Below are 941 nucleotides of genomic sequence, written 5' to 3' on the forward strand. Positions count from 1 at the left end.
CCTTGTACAGTTGTTATGTCGGTAAGAACCAGCACTAATTCGCGTGGTATAACGCGGATAGAAGAGTAAAATAAAATCCAGGCTTCACGCAATGGCAGTTTCACGACACGGTGTCAAGCAATATGAATAGCGTAATTTGTAGGTCATTCAATGCTTCAAAGCTATTGCAAAGGGCTCTCGCAAAAATTTTCCCCAACAGATGTCATCGCATCAGCCATTGGGCATATAATGCTTTGCAACTGCGTAGCGGTATACCTAACTTCTCGGAAGAATTGCGACTGAGGGAATAGTAGGTGTTTCCCGGGTTGAGAGAAATTACAGGTTTTATGGCGTAGTGGGTAACTTCCAAATGACACTGTTCCAGCTTTCGCTGTGACTTTGCTGCATGCGCACGCCAAGCAGACCTGGCAATTGTTTTACCTAACTTCTTGTGCTAACAGTTAAGGAAAGCTGCGCCAGTGACAGCGGCAGACTTAGACGCCACCAAAATTACCTGTCTTTGTGATCTGATGAGAGCTTTTACTGTAAAGAATAAAGCAGCCTTCAAGATGAATTTGAGCCCAGATTTTCTAAACAGCCAACAAGTTCTCTACTAAACACCTGTACGCCCGTTTTGGAACCGGTTTCGGCGGGAAACCTTACACAAGCATCATGTGTGTCGATAAAAACAGGTGTAAGGTTGCGGGGTGGAAATGCAGAATCTAGCACAGCAACAACAGTCAACCACTACACAGGTGGTAATATTTCCTTAGAAACGTGTAGTGGCTGCTTCGCTGCATCGTGAAATTGGATAACTGTGCTAACAGTCTCAGGTTACTGCGGGTTCAATGAAGGCCGCTACGACAGGTCGCACCACCAATTCGTGCACTGTGCTCCAGGCAGGCCTTGTTTTTCAGAAGCGAAGCTTTTTTTAGTCTAACTTTGTTCTGTGTCAGGCGTAA

The sequence above is a fragment of the Rhipicephalus microplus genome, chromosome 2, assembly GCF_043290135.1.
Source record: "Rhipicephalus microplus isolate Deutch F79 chromosome 2, USDA_Rmic, whole genome shotgun sequence".
Classification (NCBI taxonomy): domain Eukaryota; kingdom Metazoa; phylum Arthropoda; class Arachnida; order Ixodida; family Ixodidae; genus Rhipicephalus; species Rhipicephalus microplus.